The 27,281-nt window shown below is 40.9% G+C and overlaps 1 long non-coding RNA gene across 1 annotated transcript; it reads left to right on the top strand.

Annotated features, from left to right (window-relative positions):
* The first annotated feature begins 2,792 nt into the window (after positions 1–2,792).
* Positions 2,793–26,886, top strand: LOC126299273 (uncharacterized). The gene is made up of 4 exons (XR_007552772.1): positions 2,793–3,471; positions 4,626–4,712; positions 4,860–5,109; positions 26,026–26,886. It is a non-coding gene; the product is annotated as an uncharacterized LOC126299273 (long non-coding RNA).
* The last annotated feature ends 395 nt before the right edge of the window (positions 26,887–27,281 follow it).

Below are 27,281 nucleotides of genomic sequence, written 5' to 3'. Positions count from 1 at the left end.
TCTATAGAAAAAGTTATAGTATTAACATTTTAAAGAAGACGATTATTTACGGGATCTCCAAGCTGAATTAGTGAAACTTCCGCCAAAGAAGATCTTAAAGCCGACTGTAGTTCCTTCATTGCACCTCATTAAAACCACATCTGGAGCTGCTGCTGTTGCTTCGTCTTCTGTCCAAGAAAAAAAAATGACAGAAGGAAAGATCGTGAACACGTAAATGTGCACTTAACAGACTAACTTCACTGTCACCGAAGAAAAAAGGAGTGGATCAAAGCACAGAAACTGAAAAAGGCCGCATCGAGGATGAAATGAAGAGGCTTCATAAGGAATTATCGCTAAAGACAGAAAAAAATAAGCGTTTGATAGCTGAAAACAACACGCTGAGAACGAGAAACAAATTACTGGCTCATGCATTAAGCAGACAGAGAAAGCTATGCCAAAGCCTTCAGTAACGACGAAGTACTAAAGTGACAACTAAAGTACACCAAGTTGTAAAAAAAATGTTTACGAATGCACAAATTGAATGTGTTCTGAAATCAAAGAAGAGCACCCATTGGACCCAGGAAGATATAAGCATGGCCTTGCTTCTGCGCTATCTGTCCAGAAAAACTTATATTTATTTAAGGAATATAATGGGAATACCATTACCTGGATTTTCTATGTTAAAACGATGGATATCAAATACTTATCGTTGTGTTCCCGGAATTTTGACTGATGTATTGCACTTAATGAATAAGCAAGCAACAAACTTAAGTCAAGCAGAGAAGCTGTGTGCGTTAAGCTTTGACGAAATGAATGTGGACAGTCGCATATCCTACGACCAAGGAGGTATATAAACTTTTATGTAGGTCGTTGCCTACGACCAAGAAACTGACACCATATACGGACCACATAGCCAGGTACAGGTTGTTGTGGCTCGTGGTTTGTGTGTAACCTGGAAGCAGCCAGTATTTTATAACTTTGATACTACGATGAATCGGGATTTACTGATCAGTATCGTCAGAGAGACGCAGAAAGTGGGATTTGTCGTAGTTGGTATAGTGTCTTATTTGGGGGGTAAAAATGGGAAAGTGTGGAAGGAATTCCACATCGACTACACAAACACGTGCTTCACTAACACATATGATGAAACGAAACGTGTTTGGGTATTTGCTGATGTACCACATATGGTGCAACATCTCAGAAACCACCTTTTAGATGATGGTTTCTCATTAAGTGACGGAAGAAAGATAACAAAGCGCGTAATCGAGCAGCTGTTGTCGAAAGATATGGAGAACTGAAACTGTGCCCTAAGCTTACTGCTCATCATCTGACAGTTTGTGGAAGAGATCGACAGCGCGTTCATCTTGCTTGCCAACTCTTTACCAACACTGTATCAGAAGCAATTTCTTTTGTAATGCCTGAAGAAAAAGACACGGCAGAATTCTTCAAATTGGTGAACGACACTTTTGATGTTATGAATTCGAGGGTACCTGTCGGCAAACGACCAATTTGAAGTGCTTTTGGATTGTGTAAGGAAACGCAGGAGAAAGTTCTTCGCAGATTCTACTCCGTCTGTGAAAAAATGAGAGTGGGAAATCATAAAACTTCACTTCCTTTCCAAAAGGGATTACTCACCTCGATTCGGTTACTGCTGGGTTGTTTTTCGGCTTTAAAACATGGCTACGGTTTGAAGTATGCATTGCCCTCAAGGTTCAACCAAGACTGCCTTGAAAACTTATTTTCCCAGATAAGAGCAATTGGCAGAGCCTATAATCATCCCTTACCAATGGAATTTAAAAGCCGTTTGCGTATTTTAGTTATGAACAAAAGTATTGCTGACATTCAGTTACGCAGTTCTTGTCCAGTCTCAGTTCTGGGTGGATTGAGAAACTGTCTCGTGGTGGCTTAATCATCCCTTCAGATGAGTGGTATGATGTTGTTAAGCAGTTAGAGGTGCTTTTTTTTTTAATTTCATGGCAGCAGTCTGTGTAAAGACGGCAATGTGATCAGAAACTGACGAGACTTTTAATTGGGAAGTTTCCAACTATTCCTCAAGAGGTCATCACAGTGTACGCTAAAACCAGAACCTTCATCCGGATAAGGCACTTCAACACATCTGCAAAGGCACAGAGGGCCAAACAGCAGCAGCAGAAAGCAGCACACAGGTGGAGAGCTTCTGCAGTCCCCTCCAGATCTGATTAAGGTATTTACATTCTTCTTAAAAATTTTAAATGTGAGTTCATTAAACCGGGCTTCTATATCATTATGTGTAGTAATGTCTTAAATAACTAGACGTACGGTTGCTGCTTAATACCTGCATGAAAAATATGGTACACACTTTTGCCGACTGTGATGCACAAAATGTGTTTAGTAAACTGAAAGTTCTTGTAATTGTTGCGTTTCCAGTACTATTAAAAATTGTAAAATATATAAAAAGGGACTGAAGCATACCAGATTGTTGTTACTTAACAAAAAATATTGAGTAATAGAATATAAATTGAGGGAGCGCCACAAATCTGTAGTTTTACTTTTGTCATTACCAGAGAGACAATATAAGAGTTTCACAGTCGTAGCAGGTATTAACATTCAGTCCCTGTATAGGTAAGCTTCGATCGAATCCATAATCCATTATATTGCCCTTCACTTTTCGTAAATTAATGTTAGTTTAAGCGCAATAGTGCCGTATGCAAACGTCTCGCGCTGCTGACGCTTCTCGACAGTGACGTCACACGGAAGCGCCCGATCGCTGCCGAACACATTGGCCAAACCTTCTATGTAGCAACCTTGGCTTCATTGGTATCGAACTATCGATTGAACATGTCGTTTTGACGTCCGAGCGTAGCCACATCTCTGAAAAAAAAAAAAAACAACAACAAAGCAAAACAAAAACCAAAATTATACTCGAAGACGAAGCTGCAACTCTATTGTTTCAAACTATTGTGTAGTTGGTAGATCCTAATTTGTGTGGGCGCGCGACTAAGTAGGCATGTTTCCAGTGGCTGAAGAGCTCGCTGTAATTGTTCTGTGTATGGACTGTGTAGAAGCACATTGTACAGCACAAGCTCGATTTCTCAGTTTCCGACGCTATCGTGCCGTAATTGGTGAATTTTGTGTTTCTACTTCCTTATTGTGCAAATATCTAGTATGAATGCTGCGGCACATTAAAGATCTACGTAAGAGACTACCTTTTCTTTTCGACTGCTTGTGGTATGGGGCCTGAAAGTGCGGTACCGATGTATAGAAGTGTAACCCCTAACACCGCATGAGCGGCCTATGTGCTTCTAAATATTTGATGTGAAGACTGTGACAATCTACACGAGATTAAAAAGTTAGGTAATTAACATACTGTTTTGAATTTCGTGCGGGAAGAATCATTTGTTCTAAAGGCGAAAGGAAGTTTTCACTGTCTTTTCACCAGAAAGCAGAATAATCAGGACGAGTAATTGTTGGCGTTAGAAACTGAAATGTACTGTACATTTCAAATTATGTGAGGTAAGTAAGTTGATCGGCTAAAATGATTGCAGCCAGAATATCGTATTTTTTTTATATAAAATTTATACACACATGACTTTTTAAGCCTCACTTGGAAGACTCTCAGTTCGAAATGAAGAGAGATGAATGTTTTCCAGCAGACATGCTTTTGACACAAATAATGTTTTCATTAGTATTTATTTGTTCATCTTTTGTTACAATCACATGCGTGTTAGTCTGTGATGGTACCAAATTAATATTTTAGGCTATAGACAAAATCTCAAAGGTACAACCGTTCCAACAACTGTGACTTTTGTATTCAAGCTGCAAGTTGTACTCACGAAGTTTGTTGTAAATAATGCATTGCAGATCAAAAGAACAGTGATGTATATAATTACAATACCAGAAGGAAGTATTACATTAATTACTCTACATTAACGTTCTCTTTAGCAGAAAAAGGGGTACACAATTCTGCCACCAAAACGTTTGACCACTTACTTCATGATATAAAATTTCTGCCAGACAGCAAAGCTAAATTTGAAAACAAACTGAGAAAGTTTCTCCTTGGCAACCCCATCTACACTGTAGAACAATCTCTTTAACTGTAATGTGTAAAAAAATTTATGGATAGGAATTGCTAACTCACATCTGTTTATCGTTTTTATTTTTATAATAAAAAAACAACGTAAAATGAAAACAAAAGACCTGAAAAGGTTTGGAATGTAACCATATGTACAAATTATTTTGCATTGTGAATATAAAATGACTTGTACCCCTTCATTATGATCTAGCATGCAAATTGAGCCATGGAACCAACCAACTATAAACTGCAGATTCAGTTTCAAAGCTGTGTGCAAATTAGTGGCTACTTTGTCATGTAACTATCACGTGAAAGGGTACACAAATGTGCTGTGTGCGGCTTAATATTAAAATTATATTTATCATTGGTAAAGCTTCTTAAAATTTAACTCTTGTTTTAAAATTTTGTGTTGTTAAGTAATGGTGTTCTTCAGCTTTATTTCCAACCACAGAAGTGCGTAATGTTGAAACTTGTGAAATGCAAAAGGAGACATGCCGTCCACCACCCAAAATGCTGTTCTTCCTGTATGTGTCCCATTAGTTTAATTCTATTGCTGCATTTAAATGTTTCACATGTTATTCATGTTTGTTTGCAGGTGGAATGAGTGACGACATGGTTACGATATTGTATATAGTTGAAACAGGGGTGTCTCCCATCTTGATGGTATCATTGGTCAAAGCAGGTAGGTGGAATTGGAAGTTTCACTTTTACCAGTGTACTCGTTATAAAAATATAAGCAGTATGTTCCTTTATATAGTCTGATTGTATTTTTTCTATATTTTGTGCATCGTTTGATTAGTTTAAAGTAATGTTATGTTCTGTCAAGCAGTCACTGCCTGCACATAGCTCATGCCACATGCTGTGCTGCTGCAGCAACCGGCCCAGCGTGGTCCATGTTAACTCCACCACATCTCACCGTCGCCACACCGTCCACTGGGTGTCCGTGTTGACACCACTGACTCCATTGTGGTTGTTGGCATGCACCATGTTGCTGACCTTGCCAACATTGCTGCAACTCTCCACCCAGTGCTGGAAAGGCAAATGTCTCATGCACACTTGCATCGTACTGCAATTATTTGGTAAGCTGCTGTCGCTGGACATCATCCAAATTAGGTTTTTTTTTTTATTTAGTTCTGTGCCGAGACCTTATTTTCTTTTGTAACACATTTGATGCCTAGAATTTTTGGCCTTATATTTTGTAATCATGCATGACGCACTCATGGTGAATTGACTACAGGAATGCCAAGAAGCCACTGGTGATGGTAATGCTCAGCTAGGGACTGATGGCCTTTGTAGTCTGGTCCCTTCAACCCCCACAAACCGACCAACCAGTGCTGAGGTACATTGTTGAATCCTGCCTAGTTGTCAAAGCCAGGGTGTCTAGGAAACTAGCTTCTTTGGTCACTAGACAACATTTCAATCACATAGTATTAAAGAGATTTATTATGAAATGAGTCGATGACAATATTTAACTTTGAGAATGACATAAGTGTGTCACAAGCAAAGGGCAACAGACAAAATAATTTCCTTCAGTATATAAAGTTCTAATACAAGCAAAGTAATAATGTTCGTAAGTCACTGGATTTGAAGTGCCTATTCTTGATGCTGCTGTAGAACTGGTTCGTGATCAGTCGACACGGCGCTTATGTCCTCTTTGCATAGAGGGCACTGACATTGCGTTCTTGTCCTGGAGAGGGGTCGGTCAGTGTGCGATTGGCTGACTTCTTCACAGTGCCCTCTGCTCTCTCGTTTCGAACTGGCGTGCCAGCGCTTGACTTAGCACAGCAACATTGATAATGCCACCTTTGTACAAGGACAGGTTAATGAATTGTTACTACATAAAATAAAGCTACAGGAACAGATTGCTAACGTGGCACATCAATGTGAACGCAAAACTATACAGGTAGCAAGCCAAACTACTGCAGGCACTTCTAGAGCCACTGCAATAGAAACTGTGGCATGTGTACCAAATGTTACTAGTACCCTTCCTTTTTGGGAAAACTAAGCAAAAGTGTCACCACCTTTATGAAAAATGTCCACAACATAGGGCTCACTTGCTCCTAGCATGATAGATTTTTACTAAATGTTACAAGATTAAAACTCTTGGTTGATGCCTGTACTTTTGTAGAGTCGGTTGATGCCTTGCAAGACGTGCAGTCTCTGATGTCCTAGCGAAGCTGTTAGTAGAGAACTACTCTAATAAGAGGCGTCAGTTATTACTGAGATCAGTTGTCCTCTCTTTGCCAGAAAACTGGTAAAGATTTTGAGGCTTTTGCTGATAGAATGCGAACTTTGTCTTGCGTTGGGCAAAGGTACTACTCAGAATGAGGTTATAATTGAAGAAGCTGAAGCAAGAGCTATTGATGTATTTATTCAAGGAATAAACTGAAGTTAAGATGGCATCTGCCACCTCATTACATGAAGCCATGAGACTGGCTCCACTGCAGACGAAGGGGCTCAATTTTTCGAGCCCCTGTGCACAATAATATGCAGTGCTACATTTTTGTAAATGATACAAACTGTCAGCAGAGGGAAAAACGGATCCACATGGTTGAGCACTGTCGTGCTCCTTGTTGTACAGAATGTCGTACAATGGGGCATGCGATTGATGACTGCCTGCAGAGTTTTCCACAGTGGGTGACAGTGCAGAGTAATAGGCAGAACGAGAGGTCACTGGGGGGAAATTCAGACACACTGTGGTGAAACAAGCATGGGGCAGGCCCTGCTACCCACCCTTGCCGCTACAAGAACAAAAAACCCAGTGAGAAATGAAGAAATCAATGAGGTAGCAAACATAGTCTTAGAAGGCAAGCTTAGAGGAATGACTAGCAAAATGGTAATGGGTAAGAGGGCCCCGGTTAGTGTTTTATTTGTTTCACAAAATTAACATGTGCTCAGGCCACCACATAGTAACAGAAGTAATTTAGGTGAGGAGATAATAGATCCTGCCAATACCTGTGTAGGAGATATGCATATTGATGGAAGAAAGTATGAATTCAATATATGGAAGTGGTGAGCAAACACAGACGAGGTTGTGATGTAATTTTAGGGAAAGACTTCCTGAACAATTTTCAGGCAGTGATAGGTTATAAGACACACACTTTGCAATTCATTGAGCCAGTTCACTATTGTGACAGTAAGTGCACACCTCAGTCACAAGAAACCTGCTGTGTGCTGCCTCCTCTGCAGGTTCCAGTAGAACCACATACATGGCCATTAAAAACTAGTACCTCTGTCAGTATCAGCGAAGGTACAGGAAGAGTTCTCTGGATTGCTATCAAAACTTTGATACCCTGAGATCGGACTTTCTGGTTGATTCTGTACAGCCAGAATGGTGTTCTAAACTGGCTGCAATTCTGTGTCAAAAGAAGCGTAAGTAAAGCGGAAGCAGTGGTAAAGAGGATTTGAGTTTGTGTGTGTTGATGATTTTGGTCAGAGAGATGTAGCAATCCCACATGGAACTATATTAGCTAGTGAAGAGGAAGTAACTAAAGAAGTTGTTCAATGTGAGAAACGCTTCAAGCAGAGTAGAAGCAGTTGCCAGTGAGAAAGGTTTGTGCAATTATGCCTTTATTAAGGAATCAGTTAAGAGAGAAGTTCCTACCTCTACCTGAGTCAGAAGAGAATGTTTTGTACCCGGTTCTGGAGGAATATGCATGGCTATTCAAGCAATGGCAGTATTTGTCACCAACTGACTTTGTACAGCACAAAATCTCAACAGAAGATGCTAGACAGATCACTCAAAAACCTTCCATCTACAATGTGTTGTTGAGTAAACTATTCAGCAACAGCTGGCTGCAGGGATAATTCAACCCTCTCCGCTTGTAGTGGTCACAAAAAGGTCAGTCAGTGGAAGGGAGGGGGGGGGGGGGGAGAATCTGTGTGGTAATATGAGAGCAGTAAATATGGTCATGACCCCTCACAATTAAGGTTTTCTCCTTATTGATGAAACTGCCAGTATTTTACTCCCCTTGACATTCAATCAGGTTGCCAGCAAATTGCGACTGCACCACAAGATGGACCAAAGACGGCTTTTGTGGTTCCTTCCAGACACTGAGAGTTTCTCTGTGTGCCTTTTGGTCTGCCGCTTTTCAAAGATTTGCCAACTTGTTACTGAGAGGTCTGTGTGTCTTGTGTATTTAAATGATATAATATTTTTTTCAAGAACAATTTAGGAGCATGTGACGAGGTTAAAGAGTATGTTGTCCCGTGCTGCAAAGTGCCCATTTAAGCCAGAAGATATAAAATTGTTCTTTTGCTAAGTCACAGGTCCTGTACCTGGGATATATTATTAGTACAGGAGTTCAGGCAGACCTAGTACTAACAAAGCAGTTCAGATTTTTTCAGTGGCCACTAATGTTAAGGAGTTAGTCGCTTCTTGGTGTAGCCAACTACCATCATTGTTTTGTGAAAGATTATGCTATCATGGCTAAACCTGTGACAAGGTTGTTGAAGAAAGATGCAGTGTTTGAATGGACAGAAGAGTATGAGGTAGCCATGAGAAAAATGTAGGGTGCTTTGACAAATTTGTGTTTCCTAGTCTCCTTTATTCTTTATACTCCCTCTCTTATCTCGGGGTAGGCCACTGTGTCTGTTTTTCCATGGAACCTATTTCCATCAATTGTACACCCCTGACCTACGAGGCCATTTACTCCACAAAAAGGATGACCTGAGTGGAGAGGGAGCTAGAGGCGGTGTAGGTATTTTTGTCAGAACTGACTAAAATTCCTCACCTCTCCCACTTAGCAATGACTTTACAAGCAGTTGCTGCATCAGTGCACTTACATAGGTGCTAAATGCAGGACAGAGCACTCACTTCTGTACAGCAACTGGATCGTTCTCTGCCATTGATCTCTCAGTTGGCTCTCCAGCTCTTGCTCACACTTTTCAATGAGAAGTGGTCAATGACTTGCACAGAAGTGATCACTTCCTGATCTGGATTCATTTCTGCACTACACAGGAAGTTCTGCAGTTGTGGGATGAGAAATAGCTGGTAGTGATGGCCAATAAGCTGCAGTTGGTAAAGTCAGGAACCCAGCTGTGGCATTCCTCTTACTAGTTGATCAGGTGGGATGAAGTGTCCCTCACACATTTTAGAATTGTAGAATTGAGCACTGCCCACACACACATAGCTTTTTACTACAGTAAGTGGAACTCCCATTTTGTGATGCTTGTGGCACGCACATCTCTATCCGCCATATTTTGACAGAGTGCATTTTATATTGTGATGTAAGGGCAGTAGCAAATATTGGTGGGCATCTGTCTTCTATTTTAGTTGATGATGAGAAGAGTGTGACTAAGGTTTTAACGTTTTGTGATGTCTCTGTACACTGGTCTAAACTTTTAGGCTGGAGGTTTGTGTTTTGCAGAGTGGCTAGCTTATCTTCTTTTTTTTAATGTTGTTGTCAGCCAGCTACATTCATCTGCTATATTGTTTAAGCTCCTTATACCACTTTCTTCTTGTGTCTTTAATGTTTTACTACTGATGCAATTCTTCATTCCGTGGTTCTGTATGGGTACGCACATAGTTTGCCAGCTTTTGTTACCTGTGTTTTACATGCTGTTCTATCTCCCTGTTTTGTGTATTGCAGTGACACTCATCTCAATCTGCTTTTGCGCAGGCACTAAGGACTTTGCTGTCGTATGCCATACAAACATGTCCATACTTATACACACAAATGGGCTAGTGAATGTAGCATCAGGGTAGCCACAAGCTGAAGCTATTGAGAATTATCAGGGAATTTCATGCAGCCGGGAAACATCATGAAATTTCATGAAGTATCGAATATTTTTGCAACCACCCAATTTATTTTTTATTTATTTATTTATTTATTTTTGAAGTACCACAGAGAAGCGTTACCAGACCATTAATCCAACACAACGGAAAATAGAGCCTGCCAGGTAAGGTGGAAGAACACCAGTCTGGATTTACAAAACTGCTTAGTCGAGAGATGAGACACACAACAGAAACTATGTGTAGAGGAAATATGTTGTGCATCAATTCGGTAGTTTCAATAACACAATCAGTAAATGAGAAGTAATTCAGAGAGCCACTAAAAGCTGTATATACCTAAGAAATGGTAGGCTCTCTTTCTCTACAGCCCCTTTTGTTGCCAGTCATGCAATGGATATCGACAAAGTGGTACAGGATAGGATGCTGGAGCAAAAATGATCCCCTGCGACTGTCAGTTCCGTGGTGGTCTGACGATGTTGCCACATCTATCAGGGAATGCCACAGGGGGCTTCAAGGCACAAGCACCATCCTTCCATGGATAATGTAATAGCATTCATGAGATTCCAGACAAAAGTGCAGTTTCTAGTAAAGGAATGGAAGCAGGAGTGTTGGGAGCTTATGTCTCATTCATGCGATCCCACACACTATCATCCAAAGTATGGACTAAGCTCCACTGCATTTGCGGCCATCCGTCACCCCTGGCAGCTCCTTGTCAATGGTAACATCTGCAATGATCCCATGGTACTTGCCGAATGTTCTTTGGCTCACTTTGTAGAAGTGTCCACTTGTAGTAATTTAGATCTTCATTTCCTGACCAGGAAACACCTTACTGAGTGCCGCCCACTATCATTCCAGGCACACAGCTCTCAATTGTGTAACGTCCTTATTAATGAATGGTAGCTGCGCAACACTTTCACAGTGTGTCAAGATACAGCCCCTGGACCTGACAAAATCCACCACCAATTGCTTAAACACCTTCGTGCCAACAGCGTGCAACATAGCCTCGAAATTTTTAATTGTGTTTGATGAGAAGAATTTCCATCTCGGTGGTGGGAAGGTATTATTATTTGTGTCTTGAAACAAGGAAAGGACCCACATATTTTAACTAACTACTGGACAGTCTCTCCGACGAATGGGCTGTGTAAGCTATTCAAATGAATGGTCAACTGCCATCTTAGTTAGTGGGTTTCGAGCCTTCCAGTTCATCACAGATCATCTGTTTCATCTGGAATCTACAGTGTGCAATGCTTTCGCGCATCGCCTATGTCCGATTGCTGTGTTGTTTGACCTACAGAACGCATATAATGCCACCTGTCAACATCACGTCCTGTCTACACAGTGTGAGTGGGGTTTCTGGGGCAGTTTACCCATTTTTATCGACAATTTCCTGTCTCTCAGAATTCTTTAGGTCCGGATAGGTTCAACTCTCACCAACCAATATGTACAACAAACTGAAGTACCTATTGCCATCAGTGGCATCGTAAATGCAGTGGGCCCCACTATCTCTCCATCTCTCCATGTGAATGATCTTTTCCTGTACTATGCCTTTTCATCACTGTGCGCTGGTGAGTGCCAACTTCAGGGGGCTGTTTAAGGAGTACGTGACGGGGCTTTGAGTCACAGCTATCAATTTTCACCTGTGAAATCATGAGTTATGCATTTTTTGCTGACTCCAGGCTGTCCACCTGCACCCAGAACTTTATCTTAGTGACCAGTTACTTGAAGTTATTGAAACTTTCCGAATCTTATGTATTTTGTTTCACAACAAGCTAGCTTAGCTGCCACATGGTCTCCGGCTCAAGGTAAGGGAATTTGGGTGAAGAAGCTAAATGCTCTCTGTTTTCATAGTAACTCCCCTTGGGATGCAGACCACACAGTTCTTCTGAGATTTTACAAAGTATTGATCTTTATCTCACTTGGACTATGGATGTGTTGCCTAGGGGTCGGCAGCACCGCCTGTGCTTAGCTTGCTAGACATCGTTCACCACACTGGTGTGTGGTTAGCAACAGTGGCCTTCTGAATGAGCCAAGTTAATAGCCTCTTGGTGGAAGCAGGTCGCCCACTGCTGCAGGTTGCATGAAAGCAGATTCTGGTGAATTACACAGTCACAATCTGTCACATGCCTACTCACCCATGTCACTCATCTCTGTTCCACAACCAACAATTCAGAATGTTTGCACACTGCCCAAAACTGGGTGGACTAGCTGGAATCCAAGTTGATGCTCTACTGAAGGACCTTCAACAGCCTCCTTTAGTCAGAGTTCCTAGGGCTCCCACTCAACACCTCCCCCCCAACCCACCCCCCTGGTCAGTACTCTGTCCTGTAATATGGATGGACCTCTTTTGTGGCCCCAAGAAGGATGCTGATCCTACCCTCCTCCTACATCTGTTTTGTTCGTTTCTCCATGGTTATTCTAATTCAGTAAGGCTTCACGCAGACAGATCTAAAGTCAACAATGGGGATTATTATGCTTTGCACTTGCAAGAAGCTATGAGAAGTGCTGCAGAGCTGGTTGCCATATCTCAGGCTCTATGATATGTCAGATTCTTTGCCACAGTGATCTTTCTGATCTGTAGCAACTCCATGAGTTGCTTAAAAGGCATATCCCAATGCTATCCCAAAAAATCTTTTGTTTGCCAACATCCAGGACCTACTGGTTGACCTCTGCAACTCTGGAGAGACAGTGATCGTCATCTAGACACTGAGCCACGTAGGCATTCCAGGAAATGAACTTGCTGATCGTCTCATTAAAAACGCCACTACAGGAGATCAATTTGACATCAGAATATCGTGCCAAGACTTAAGATTACAACCTCGATGCATATTTTGAGGCTCTGGGAATTGGAATGACAGGTTACTATGACCCAAAACAAGTTAAGAGGGCGATTAAGGGGTCCACTGTGGTATAGCATCCATCTTTCCAGACCTCTCCGAAATATGCCATTGTCTTGGGCGCCCCCATGAGGCTCACCTGCAAGTTCCTTCTGTACCTGTAGTCTACTGATGGTAACACATGGTCTCATTGTGTGTGCCATGCTGGCTGATCTGTGGCACGCTCTCAGCTTGCCTACCTCACTACCTCAAATGCTTGCAGATAACAAGACAAACACTACCAGAGTGTTGAATTTCCTGAGGGAAGAAAGTGAATTTTACACTAAACTATAAACTCCCCCACTTTCAGTGTTGGGATGGCTGTGGGTGGGAGATCCCTTGCAACGGAACCCCCATGTGACGGCAAGTTACCTTCTTGCCCCCTCACCTTGTTGGGCCTTTAGACGCACTTGTTCATGATGCTGCATAGCTTATCTCAATTTTCTTTTACCTATCATGTAACAACTACTGTCATGCCCTTTTTTAAACACCATGACTTGCGTATAAAGTTAAAGGAGCCAAGTCCCCACAATTTTCACTTTTTACCTTCTGATGTGTTTTTCTCTCGAAATTGAGGGACTGATGACCCAGTAGTTGAGCCTCCTTTAAACACACAATCATCAATCGGCATACAACCAGGCAGTCAGTGCTGTTGTAGTTGTGCTTTTTGCACCAGCCATGTGAAAGGATGTTGATTAGTTTTCTGTTCCTCTAAGGGCATGCACTTAGCACAGTGAGAATGGTGATCGGAGATACCAAGCTGGTCCTGGTATTCCCTTCAGATTCGCTTTCGTACTATGACCATCTGCCTTCTATCATCTTGCTATCTCCCCCCCCCCCCCCACACACACACACACACACACACACACACACACACACACACACACACACGGCGCGCGTACCTCAGGTGTACACTGGGCATTATGCTGCTTCAGCACCAACATGTATCATACACACTCGCTCTGAGACTTAAGTTAGAGGATTCCACTAAAAGTACTGTTTTCTCCTGTTTTTTGTTCCATGCATCTTGTCCAGTCAGCAATGGTATAGGTTTAAATATGCTTTCTTTCTTGGCTCCAGCTATGTCCTGTACAAACTGTTGTGCAGATACATTATACACTACTTGAGTCTTCTGAACTCAAGTTGAGCCCAATGATGCAGTTTACTTAGGGCGCTCAAAGCCTGAACAGTTGATCACAATTGCGTTACCAGCAAATTTTATGCTTTTTTTTCCATTCTCCGGCTCACACGAACATCCATGTACCCCTTGTGCCTTTTGACAATTGCACTATAGTCTGCATAATTTGTACTACCAGTCGTTTTGAAAAGCATATATACTTTCACCTACCTGCCAAATAGCCCCACTATATGACATGCAAATTATAAAATTAAACTCACCCTTGCAACGAGGTTAACTCGGGCACCACTGTCCCTCTTATCATTGATTCCTCTTCCATCTGATTCGGTCTCTCTTAAAAGTTAGCTCATGTGCTTAAACTCCTGGTGATATGTACAGTTGTGTACTTTGTCTTAAGATCACTCCATTCTTTCATAGGAAGTTTAGAAATGGACAAAGCAAAACCCGCACCAAAAGAGAAAACAGGATAATAAGAAGCAGCACTGTTGCATAGCTCTGCTATTAACACCCAAACCTAGCATTTAGGCATTTCTGGAACTTAAATCTTATTTACTAAATAAACCCACTGATCCCCAGCAGTTCTCATAGCTGATTTCTTAGGGGAAAAAACTGGACTCCTTATCCACAAATTGCCAGTGCCCATGACCATTTCAAACCCATTGAAATACTTGGACTTGTAAGCTTTTCCAAATGACCAGTAATAAAGCATTCACTCTCTTTCTTTGTTGATGACATGTTTCAAACCAGTTGCTCTACTGTTTTTCAAAAGTCTTGAGCAATGCTATCCCACAATTGTTGCTCTACTTGCACACAATGTAGTTTTCACCAAGCTTCACCAACTAAACTTGCTTCCACAAGCAGCAAGGTCCTAAACTTTACATCCCCTTACACTTACATTCACACTTAACCGCGCATTTACACTGCTGGTCCTTTTTTATTGCAAAGGTTGTGAATTTCTTTTGGAGGATTGTTAGCTAGGATTCATATGATACACATGTTTGTTTATATGTTATTGGCTCCACTACTTTCTACCATTGTCCATCGGTGTGGCAGTATCTCCGGTGTGACCAAAGCTGCACTACCATTTCAAACTCTATTACAAGCTTGCCAGTTTGTTTTAGGATTCAGGGTTATAAGCACCCACCAGTGTCCAGTCGATTTCAGTGACCGACCACGCCAGTCATAAGACAAACAACTTCAGATGTTATGTTATGCATTCAACTGCATAAGTGCTGATTTGTATGGTGCATAAGCGTGTTTGACTCCTGCCTCCTCTACTGCTCTTTTTAGCTGACTCGACTTTCCACCACCATACTACAAATAAATTTCAACTCATGAACATTATTGCTAATTGAATCTTTCACATGCCACAACAGCATACTGTGACTGCTGCCGTTGCTACAAGTCATGAAACACCACACAGGTTACTACCAACCTTTATCTGCTGCCAGCTTACAGTATTCTGTCAATTCGTGACTTCAAAAGTGTGAAGAGATTTGTTTGCCCCTTTCCAACACGGTGTGTTCCTACTGTTTAGTTAGATGGAACTTGGGCTACCAAGCACTGCCACTGGGACACTTCATATTGGTGCGAATCATGTTTGCTGAGGTATTTAGAGTTGTTGTGCCTTCATCAACCATCACTAGTATTTGAAATGAGGTGCTGTATTATGTTTGTTCTCCCAATTTGTATTGCAGGTGCTCTGCTCCTTCAAGACCACATGTCATTGTCAGGAATAATGTTCCAACAGTTGCACAACTTGTCCTACAGTTCTCACCAGATTGCCATATTAGCTGACTTAAGATTTTTTACACTGAAAATAGTAGTAGTGTTGCAGTGGATTACCAGTCAGTTAATAGCATGTGAACCTCTTATAAAGAGTTCAGGCTGAAGTGGAACACTTCGTACTCTGCGATATTAACCAGGAACTTGGCACTACCCAAGAGTAACTGCCAAGTCTTTCAGATGCTCTACCACTCTATCACATCAAGCGAGCCTGGTTCAATGCAGGCAGAGCTAAAGACATTGCTCACTACCCCCGACCAAGCTGATGCTGATCATTGGAGTAAAGCTCTCCAGTGGGCTACTCTTTTATTGCTCAGAATCATTAGACCCATGTCCACCAGCATGTGTCCCTGCTGATAAGCCTTTTGGCCACTACCAGACAAATCCTGAGTGTAGCTACTGAGCTGGTGCAACAATGTCAGGAACTTGGTAACTCGATCCAACATGAAATAGTCACCATATATGTGGTGTTAAGGAACCTAACTACCACCATGGGAGCAACAAAAGCGTTACGTATCCTGCTGTACAATATGCATGTGATCCAGTTACATCTTATTTTATTTATTTATTGTTCCATGGGACCACATTAAGGAGAAGTCTCCATGGTCATGGAACGAGTCAATACATGAAATTATAACACGATTGTACAAGCAGATAAAATGAAATATAAGAAACATATTCAGGTGACAAGTCGTTAGTTTAAATAACATGTAACACTGGAATTTGCTTAATTTTTTAGCTCTTCCAGGAGCTCCTCGACAGAATAGGAGGAGTGAGCCATGAAGAAACTCTTTAGTTTTAGACTTAAAAGTGTTTGGTCTACTGCTAAGATTTTTGAGTTCTTGTGGTACCTTATTGAAAATGGATGCAGCAGAATAATGCACTCCTGCACAAGAGTCAAGGAAGTGCATTCCACATGCAGATTTGATTTCTGCCTAGTATTAACTGAGTGAAAGCTGCTAACTCTTGGGAATAAGCTAATATTGCTAACAACAAACGACATTAAAGAAAATATATACTGTGAGGGCAATGTCAAAATTCCCAGACTATTGAATAGGGGTCGACAAGAGGTTTTCGAACTTAAACCACACATAGCTCGAACAGCCCGTTTTTGAGCCAAAAATACCCTTTTTGAATCAGAAGAATTACCCCATAAAATAATACTTTATGACATAAGCGTATGAAAATATGCGAAGTAGACTACTTTTTGTGTTGAAATGTCACTTATTTCAGATACTGTTCTGATGGTAAATAAAGCGGCATTTAGTTTCTGAACAAGATCCTGAACATGGGCTTTCCACAACAGCTTACTATCTATCCGAACGCCTAGCAACTTGAACTGTTCAGTCTCGCTTATAATATGCCCATTCTGTCTGATCAAAATATTGGTTCTTGTTGAATTGTGAGTTAGAAACTGTAAAAACTGAGTCTTACTGTGATTTAGCATCAAATTATTTTCCACAAGCCACGAACTTATTTCATGAACTACATTATTTGATAATGTTTCAGTATTACACACAAGATACTTCACTACCAAGCTGGTGTCATCAGCAAACAGATGTATTTTTGAATCACCTGTAACACTGGAAGGCATATCATTTATATAAATAAGAAACAGCAGTGGCCCCAGCACCGACCCTTGGGGAACGCCCCACTTAACAGTACCCCATTGGGACTGAACATCACTACTACTGTCAATATTGCGGAGAATTACCGTCTGCTTTCTGTTCTTAAAGTAAGACACGAACCAATTGTAAGCTACTCCCCTTACTCCATAATGGTCCAACTTCTGCAGCAATATTTTGTGGTCAACACAATCACAAGCCTTCGTTAGATCAAAGAAAACACCTAACGTTCACAACCTTTTATTTAATCCATCCAAAACCTCACAGAGAAAAGAGAATATAGCATTTTCAGTTGCTAAGCCATTTGTAAAACCAAACTGTACATTTGACAGCAAATTATGTGAATTTAAATGCTCCAGTAACCTTTTATATACAACCTTCTCGATAACTTTAGCAAACACCGATGGCATAGAAATAGGTCTATAATTGTCAATATTATCCCTGTCTCTCTTTTTATAAAGTGGCTTCACTACCGAGTACTTTAATCAGTCAGGAAACTGACCACTCCTAAAGGAAAAGTTACAGATATGGCTAAGTACTGGGCTAACATACATGGAACAATACTTAACTATTCTGCTAGATACCCTGTCCTATCTATGGGAGTTCTTGGTCTTTAGTGATTTAATAATTAACTCAATCTCCCTCTTGTCAGTATCATGGAGGAGCATTTCAGGTAACAGTCTCGGAACACTTTCTTCTAAGAGTGCTATATGATTCCCTGTTGGGACTAGGTTTCTATTTAGTTCACCTGCTATATTCAGAAAGTGATTATTAAATACTGTACATATATGCGACTTATCAGTAACCCGGACATTCCCACTACGCACTGATTCTATATCCTCTGTCTCTGCAGACCAGCCACTTCCTTTACGACTGACCATATGGTTTTAATTTTATCCTGAGACTTATCTATTCTATCTGCATGCCACATACTTTTTGCCTTCCGAATAACTTTTTTAAGCACCTTACAATACTGTTTGTAATGGGCTGCTGCATTTAGATTGTGACTGTTTCTAACGTTTTGATATAATTGCCACTTTGTTCTACAAGATATTCTTATCCCTATAGTCAGCCACCTAGGCTGCCTGTTTGTGCTAGTACCCTGTTTTGAATGTTCTAACGGAAAGCAACTTTCAAAGAGCATGAGAAGTCTTGAGAAAAGCATTATATTTATCGTCTACTGTATCAGCGCTATAAACATCTTGCCACTCTTGTTCCTTGATGAGGTTTACAAATGTCTCTACAGCAACTGAATCTGCTTTCCTAAACAGCTGATGACTATATTTAACATGTGACGCAGCACAAAAATCTTTTAGAGTTAAAATTTGTGCATCATGATCTGAAAGGCCATTCACCTTTTTGCTAACAGAATGCCGTTCTAGTAATGAGGAATGAACAAAAATATTGTCTATGGTTGTTCTACTGTTCCCTTGCACTCTCGTTGGAAAGAATACGGTTTGCATAAGATTATATGAATTAAGGAGTTCTACCAGCATCTTTTTCCTTGCACAATCATTTATACAATTAGTATTGAAGTCACCACATATAACTAACTTTTTGTATTTCCTATAAAGTGTACCAAGAACCAAAAATGTTGTGAACTCAGAGTCTGGGGATCTATAAATAACAACAGTAAGAAGTTTAGCTCCACTAAATTTAACCACAGCTGCACAACATTCAAACACCTTTTCAGTGCAGTACTTTGAAACATCAATTGACTCAAATGGCTCCACTAAATTTAACCACAGCTGCACAACATTCAAACACCTTTTCAGTGCAGTACTTTGAAACATCAATTGACTCAAATGGGATGCCGTTTTTCACATACATGGCTACTCCCCCACACTGAAAAGAGCTCCTCGAAAAGCTGCCAGCCAACCAAACAGTTTACTGACTTTCTCTAATACCCTGTATATTTTGATGAAATATACCAATTCCCTCATTAATTAGATACCTAAGCTTTGTCGAAAGTGGTTTCTTTGTTAGAGAGACTGCCCTTAAGCAGGAATACTTATCAGCTGACTTCAATCTAAAAAAAGGTACAGCTCTAACACCCACAACTACCGGAATTTTCCCATGAGTGATCCCACCACCCCCACCTATGCTGTCACCTATAAGCTTTGCCAACCTCCCCTTTCCATACCTGTTGAGGTGCAGGCCATATCTAGTAAAACCCGTCCTGCTGATAGACTCAACCAACACCACTGAAATGTGACTCATGCCTTCTGTCATCAGCGCACCCCCAAGTCTCATGTTATTACGCCTGATGGCTGTATTAAGATGAGGCCGATCGTGGCGCTGAAACAGTCCCACAAAATGCACATTCGTGTTGCCAGTCTGAGTGGCTATCTTTTCCAGGTCACCATCTATGTCATACTCCCCGTCCCTATCAATACTATTACCAGCCCCACCCACAATCACTACCTGATCCTCTTTAGTGAAATCCCTACATAACTGCCCTATGTTAACAGTCACCTGAGCCAATCCTGCATTAGGCTTCACAATGCTGGTGACCTGGTACTCACTCCCCAAAACTTCCTGCAACTGCTGGCCTACACCTCTACCATGAGAACTACCTAACAGCAGAACCTTCTTCTGTCTCTTAGACTTTGCAACTGTCTTAGCCACTGTAACTGCTGAGGTCTGCTGTATACTTCCTACATCTACAGCTACTAGAGATTCCTCTCCACTAGACTCTGACAGTTGATCATATCTATTACAAACACCAATAGTAAAACTATCTGAAAATCTCCTTCTCCTAGCAGATCTCTTGCCAACAGCCAACAGCCAGCTCCCATTCCCCAACCCCCTTCTCCCTCCTCATCCTATCTATCTCCTCCTGTGCAGTTTTTCAACTGCACCTGAAGGGCACAGTTCTTACGCTCCTGCTCCTCTATCAACTTACTCTTGCTACATAACCTGTAGTTCCAGGAGATGATCTCATCAGAATGCCCACTGCCTTCCCCACTGCATTCCCCCCAGTGAAAATACTTCGAACAAGTCTCACACCGCAATCCACTACTCACGAACCTACGGCAAAGCCCACACTTCTCACTCATGGTAAAATTTTACAGTTATTGAAACAAGAAAACAACTTTATCTAAGTTCCGCTACTACAATAAGATGATGTTAAAAACTGACTACAATAATCACAAACTTGCTCTACAAGGGAAGTAACTACTATTATTGACAGTATTAATCAACAACAAATGAGAATATAACAAAATACTAACACAGAAAGAAAATCAAACGTCTAATGACACAGTAACAAAACTGAAAGCAGTTCGCAAAAATTTCTTCTGAAGTTATTTCACCGGAAAACACTAAGAACACCGGTTGAAGACTACTAAAGTTCCTAAATAAACTATTATACACAAACAATTAATTAGTACTTAGCTTTTGATGCACCGCTACAGCTGCAACTGGTCAGTGCGGAATGTAAACACAGGTAAGAGGTTAAGTTGCTCGATACGAAACACTCACAAATATCACGTCACAACACAAGAAAAGCAGGGGTGAATGAAGAAACCAATAATAAGTCGCTTATATAGTAAATATTAACACAAAAACCGTTAAAATATGTATCTGAAACCTAAATATATATAAAAACTTGGAGAGCGATCTCACACGCAGTCACGCGCTTATGACGTCATCTTAAGTACATTGCACTCTGTCATTCAGATGGGATTACAACAGAGGCTCAGCGCTAACCTGCTGCCTGCCAAAACCTTTTTACAAACATTTCCTTTCATTTGTAGGGCTCCTGTGCAGATAATCTACCCCACATGGGAATCAGCTCTGCTGTACTACAATACAGCTGCTAGAGTACAACTCTCACAATCCATAAATTCGCTAAACGTGCAAGTCTCACTGCCTGCAACTTCTGCAAAATGTGAATTCAAATGTTACTGTCTTCATCCTTTCCTAGTTGCATGGGCAGCTGCCCAAGAACACATCGTCTGACAAACCAAGTACATTGTAATAGTTAGTAAAGACTGCGAGATGCACTCAGCTGTGCCGCTTAATACATTTATATCTTGCTTTTGTACTAATTAAGAGATTTGCTGACCCTGTCCCTTAACACTGGGTAAATAACTATGAAATTGTACTGTTTGTAAAGGAAACTGAAGTACCTCCATGCCCTTGTGCCGTTGTGATACACAAACCATGGTCCGTCCCTGTTGGTAAAAATTTACTGTATTTTGTGCTACAACCCACTAAAGTGGTCTTACTTTGCTATAATCATGCATTTGTGTCTCAGACTTATCGGGTTACCTTGGCTGGTTGTAGACTCCTGTTTAACATTTCCACCTGTGCCATGATCACATTCATCACCAAACTGTCTGTCCATCTGATATACGCACATGATGCTAGATTTAAGTCTTCTCTGCTTTATGTGCTTGAAGCCCCCTAGTGCTATCTCACCTTGACAGCTTGCCTGTGTTACCGCCACAGCCCCATCGTCCCACTCGGGCATTGCCAGTGTGACAGTAAGCCATTGCTCGTCTGCTGTCTCAGTGCTGCGTCATCCACCTTCACCACCTTAGCACTATCTCCTCTTTAATGATGTCTCATCAGCACAACACAAAGAGCCACTTTCTTCTCTGTTTTACAAAACACATGTAAGGTATAACTATATACACATGGCTCATTTCACAACATAATTTGTGTACACCAATCTCCAACGATAAATCAGCATTACCCTACCCCTTTAGTCATTTAAAAAGAATTTTGTTTGAGCATTCTCTAGTAGAGTAAGTCTTCTAGGAAATGTTGGCAACCTATACAAAGGAGCCCATAACCTTTTGCTACCAACTAACGTTAGTACATTCGTTTTGATCCATAAAACAGCTGTTGCGGAAAGATCAGTGGTGTGTGTGGTGAGCTGTCAGACTGAGCAGAATATGTAAAGGATTGAGGGAATTTTTCAAAATTTTTGTTCCATTCTGATTTACAATGCTGGTATAATTGCCCATGATGAAACAGTGGCTGGAGCTGGGCTGGTGCATACAGAGTGTTACTCGATGTGCCCCTGCCCGTGCTAGGTTCATATGGTTAGCATTTCCACGGTGGGTCCTGCTGGTGTGGGACACTATCCCAGAGGCATTGCTGACCTAAAGGTGCCCTCTACCAGCCAGTAGGAAAGCAGGAAATCATTACAATCAGTGTTGTGGAGCAGGCCGGTGAGAGTTCTCCAAAGACATTGTTGCTCTCTCATCTACCTGCTCTCCTCCCAACTAATTGTGTTTCTTAGCTCCTCTCCTAGGGCAGCATACCCTTCGTCTGGCTGCGGCAGCCTCCTGACACGTCACCTGTATTTTGTAACATTGGACTTGGTGACAATAAACTCTAGATGTGGCAGTTAAATTTTCTAGGTATGAGTTTCATCTCAAGAAATTTAACACACTAGGGTGCACACATCCTGCCTTCATCCTAACTCTGCCATCCCTCTACATAAGTTGTCCAGAAGAAGCAGTTTCAATCCAGATTTAAAATTTGTGATGTTACCAGTCAGATACTTTGTTAGTTGGCAAATAATAGAAAATTTTGATGACTGTTGTTGAACACTTTCCTCACTTTCACTGGGGACTGAGGAACAGGTATGACGGGGAGAGAGTTGTTGATTGTATGCAACATTCCCCATACTAAAGCAAGCAGTAGGTGCACATGTGTATGCGACACACACACACACACACACACACACACACACACACACACACACACACACACACACACATACACACATACAGTGCAGATGGGTCACCACATACTTCCAGGTTGTTGTTGTTTTTGTCATTAGTGCCAGTGGGAAGGATGTTAGTAAGGGTGGCCATTAAGGTAACAGTTGGCTCTCCCGTACTCATGCATCCTTTTGTACCTGGGAAAGCTGTGTGGTGCCTAAAAATCAGTCAGCATTGTGAGCACATTGGTGCCAAGAAACAATTGCATTTGCCTGACTCCTAGCCCCTGCCACTTGACACACCAAAACATCAATTGTAATGTTATTTTAGTTAAAGTATTATGTGGTTGTGAAACATTGGTTTTAGCTGAACAATGGTTTGCACTGTCGCAATACAAGACAATTTTTTTTTTTTTTTTTTTGGTGTAAACTTTGCATTCTTGTCTAGGGTTTGCAGCAGAGCAGTATGTATGTAAGATATGTTATATTGTCTTATTTGACGTAAGTCTGTTGTCCACAATACCCACTACTCATCCTGACCCAAAGAAAGTAATTACAGAAAGATTTAATAATATTACACTGTGTTGTTTTTTGGCTCGTTTTTGTTTTTAATTTCTCTTTATGTGGAAACACTGCAATAGTTTTGAGAAAAGTTTGATGGCCCTCCGACTAACGATTATATGTCCAAGGCTAACATTTTTTGACTGAGTTGCTTACATTTATTCAAAGATGAAGATATGCAGAGTTTGAAACTAAAATATTTTGTGATTGATCTGCATGGAATGTTGATCTGCTGTAATATCGTGGGTTATCCTGGTGCATCATTCCAAAAAGAATAAATTAGGTTAAAGCTGCATGTATATCCTAGTCATTTAGTTGAAATTTGTGTACCTTGTATTCCACCTCCAACCCCTCCCCCTTTAAAAACTTACAGCTATAAGCTGGGTTAATGATCTCTCTAAATTTTATAGGTTTGTGAAATCAAACTAGCTGATCTGCAGTGCAAAAGTGATAAACAGTTACTTCATAACACTCATTTACAGGCACCATTTTAGATTTGGTAGAAGACGAATTACACTTGTACTGATGTAGTGTATTTAACTTTTCACAGAATAAGCAGCTGTGGGCGTCCATAATAATGGAGGAAAGCTTCCTAGAAGAGCACTAAACAAAAAATGTGGTTACCCATACAACAGTGTATATGAGGAGTGCACATAAAAAATCATGTTCAGTGCCACATGAATCGTTTGTATTTCATGGAGTTAACAAATCATGGGAGGATTCAGTCTGTTTTAAAAAGATTTCTGTCATAGAGAAGATATGCATTTGGGGGTAACTGTCAGTACAAAAGTTATTTGTCAGGCAAAGTCAACTTATTAAAACATGAGATAAAATCTACCTCAGGGTCAGTGGCAAACTTGCGTATTTCGTGCAGCAATGTTCCCAGTCCTCACTGTGAGCTTTGATGGGAAGCAGGTGACTTAGATGCTACTTTTTGTGACTATTTTTTTTATTGAAATTGACTGTTGCAACTATTTTTAATAGAAAGTGCCAAAAGTACAACTATTTTGGAGAACCAAGTGACTAATTATTATCTGTATTCGGGGATAATATTGGTGTATAGTTAGTTTCTTCTTAGATATAATTTCACAGAGGTTCAAACTACTTAGTGGTATGGCATCATCTTGTAATATCTTTGGGTGTAATAACTTATCTGCAGTGATATCTGGTATCAGAGATCACTGTTAGTACGCCACACTTCGTGTTTTACATGAAGTGGCTGCACGACCAGTATGTTTACAAAGTACCAATCACTGCAAGTAACGTGCCCCTCTTCCTACCATATTTTGCAAGTGCTGAGGTTAGGTGGGAAGTAGTATAACAGAAATTTTCTTATGTGGTTGGATGTATGATATTGTAATCAAATAAAGGTTGGCCTTCATTAAAGATGTAAAAGTGGAAATACCTAATTCATATGTTGACATAATGCGTTTAGGCATCCACTGTCACAGTTTTTTTGGAGGTAGAAAAAAAGGGGGAGGAATTTATAATATCCTCCTTGAGTTGGTTAGGACAACAGATGGCCTTGGGCATCTATTTTCTTCATGGTGCAAAGAGATTGATGAAAGAGACATGTTTTGTGTTATTTGTAACAAAAAAATTAATTGTGAAACAAACAGTTTCCCAGCTTTCACACAGCATGTTATTACAAATGCGCACAAGGAAAACACAAAAGTCAAGTTGACAGCAAACTGTGTGTGTAAAATACAGCTCAGAAAATTACAGCCACAAGAGAGAATTTAAACACCAATATTGAGAAAGCAAACACTCCTCTAACATCATTAGAGCTGTTTAATTTAAAAGAGGAAATCACAAAAGCTGAACTGACTTTGCACAATGATACTAATTCCGCATAATACGGCTGCCACTGTCAGTGACGACTTAAAAATTGTTTTTACTGCAGTGTCCCTTGACAACATTTCACAGTATTTTCAGTCACATCAAACAAAGCTGACATAATCATAACAGAGGTAGTGGCAACATATTTTCATGAGAAATAATTAGATGATAGAAAATCTTATTTTTCAATATTACACTGGTGCCCAAAATTAAAGCAACAAACTGCTATTTCCTCATCCTCTCTCTAATTCACGATACAATAATACAAACTGTCAACCAGATGTCCATACAATTGTGTTCTAGGTGGAAGATGGCATTCCAGTCAATAGACAACCATGCCAATGGTGACGTCAGGGCACCTATGAAACGAGGTAGTGTTTACCGGGTAGCCCCATATCCACAATCTCTGTGTATACAAGTCACAGATAGTGCAGTATGGCTCAGAGAAGATGCCTAAAATACTCACTGAGGTGAAGGCTATAGAAGGAAAGGAAGTAGGACAGTAACAAAATAGTGTGGCCTGATGGCTTAACGTGAATCTCCTGCCGGAGTGGCCATGCGTTTCTAGGCACTACAGTCTGGAACAGCGTGACTGCTACGGTCGTAGGTTCAAATCCTGCCACGGGCATGGATGTTTGTGATGTCCTTAGGTTAGTTAGGTTTAAGCAGTTCTAAGTTCTATGGGTCTGATGACAGTTAAGTCCCATAGTGCTCAGAGCCATTTGAACCATTTAATGTGAATCATTTTGTTGTTTTTCAGATATATCCTGAAGACCAGGGCAGGGCCGACCCCGTGTGACTTCAGAAGAGTGGACTGTTATTTGGCTTTAAGGGCACAACAGTATCATCTTAGTACTGCACAGCAACTGGCATGTGAGCTCGCACCATCCACTGGACGTGTTGTAGCAAGGAAAACATTGTGCGGAAAGCTTCGGCAGAGTAGCCTTTGTCAGAGACCTACTGTACGTCTACCTCTTACGCGTCTTCACAGAAGGGAGTGTCTAGAGTGGCATCATCAACATGCCATGTGGACGGTAGAACAAGGGACCAATGTTGTTTACACAGTCCCACTTTAGTCTGGTGAGTGATTCACAATGGAATCACATCTGAAGGAAACGTGGAACACTATTTCGGGACCCAAACATTGTGGAAAGAGACCGATATCGAGGATCCATAATGGTGTGGGCAGGGATTGTTGACCACTCGAACCCCTCTTCATGAAACTGTGCAGAGAATCGGAAAGGTTTAACTTGACTCCTGTCAGGTATCATGATGAGATCTTGGGACCTTACCTGCGGTTGTTGTGAGGTGCTGTGAGCCTAGACTTTGTATTGTTGGGCAGTAATGCTTGACCACATAGAGCACAGGTGGTTGATATTTTCTTGTGAATGAAAGGTATTGCTCACACGGTGTGGCCTGCTTGCTCTCCCAATTTGAGTTCCATAGAACATGTCTGGGATACACTAAGGAGACTGCGTCTGCTGATACCTTGCCTTAATAAACAAATCGAAGAGTGGTAAATGCAATTATGAAGAAAGACTTGGGATTTTATGTCTAATAAATATTAATTGTATTTGTGTAAATTGGTTGTAATGGTACACAATAAATTTTTAACTACTAAGATTGTTACCATTTTTGCAACTATTTTATGCTACTAGAACTACGTTTTTTACTGGAATCACTCTGTGGCAGCCCTGGGAAGTACAGAGGATGTCACCTGCTGGTTTTACACAGATAATGAGAGAGCAGCATACAAGTGATATGTTTCGAAGCAATATTGTCACAGTCTTACTTCAGTATATCACCTACAAAATCGTAACACATTCAGACTAAAGCCATGCTATTGTGTTACAATGTAATCACAACATTGTAATGTGTGAAATATGGGGAAGGAACAAATATGTGACAAAGATTATTAATATAGAATGAGATTTTCACTCTGCAGCGGAGTGTGCGCTGATATGAAACTTCCTGGCAGATTAAAACTGTGTGCCCGACCGAGACTCGAACTCGGGA

This window comes from Schistocerca gregaria, chromosome X (genome assembly GCF_023897955.1).
Source record: "Schistocerca gregaria isolate iqSchGreg1 chromosome X, iqSchGreg1.2, whole genome shotgun sequence".
Classification (NCBI taxonomy): Eukaryota; Metazoa; Arthropoda; class Insecta; order Orthoptera; family Acrididae; genus Schistocerca; species Schistocerca gregaria.
Note: the sequence above shows the minus strand (reverse complement) of the source record. Positions and strands in the feature narration are given on the sequence as shown.